At 41.0% G+C, this 668-nt stretch overlaps 1 non-coding gene across 1 annotated transcript; it reads left to right on the top strand.

Moving 5' to 3' along the window:
- The first annotated feature begins 275 nt into the window (after positions 1-275).
- LOC130972456 (small nucleolar RNA R71) lies at positions 276-383 on the top strand. The gene has a single exon (XR_009083623.1). It is a non-coding gene; the product is annotated as a small nucleolar RNA R71 (small nucleolar RNA).
- Positions 384-668: the final 285 nt, after the last annotated feature.

Genomic DNA, 668 nt, shown 5'->3' with positions numbered 1-668 from the left:
ATCATGTTGACTTGCTGGGTCAACATTTTGTTCTGAGCCAATATGGCATTCAGAGCATCAATTTCAAGAACTCTCTTCCTCTGAGGCGTCCCATTACTCACAGAATTCCTCTCAGAAGTGTACATGAATTGGTTATTTGCAACCATGTCAATGAGTTCTTGAGCTTCTGTAGGCGTTTTCTTTTGGTGAATGGATCCACCTGCAGAATGGTCCAGTGACATCTTAGAGAACTCAGATAGACCATAATAGAATATATCAAAAATGGTCCACTCTTAAAGCATGTCAGAAGGGCACCTTTTGGTCATCTGTTTGTATCTTTCCCAAGCTTCATAGAGGGATTCACCATCTTTTTGTTTGAAGGTCTAAACATCCACTCTAAGCTTGCTCAGCTTTTGAGGAGGAAAGAACTTAGCCAAGAAGGCCATGACCAGCTTATCCAAAGAGTCCAGGCTATCTTTAGGTTGTGAGTCCAATTATGTTCTAGCTCTGTCTCTTACAGCAAAAGGGAAAAGCATGAGCCTGTAGACTTCAAGATCTTCTCCATTAGTCTTAACAGTCTCACAGATCTGCAAGAACTCAGTTAAAAACTGATAGGGATCTTCTGATGGAAGTACATGAAACTTGCAGTTCTGTTGCATTGGAGCAACTAGTTGAGGTTTCAGCTTAAA

Source organism: Arachis stenosperma, chromosome 3 (assembly GCF_014773155.1).
Source record: "Arachis stenosperma cultivar V10309 chromosome 3, arast.V10309.gnm1.PFL2, whole genome shotgun sequence".
In the NCBI taxonomy this organism is placed as follows: Eukaryota; Viridiplantae; Streptophyta; class Magnoliopsida; order Fabales; family Fabaceae; genus Arachis; species Arachis stenosperma.
Note: the sequence above shows the minus strand (reverse complement) of the source record. Positions and strands in the feature narration are given on the sequence as shown.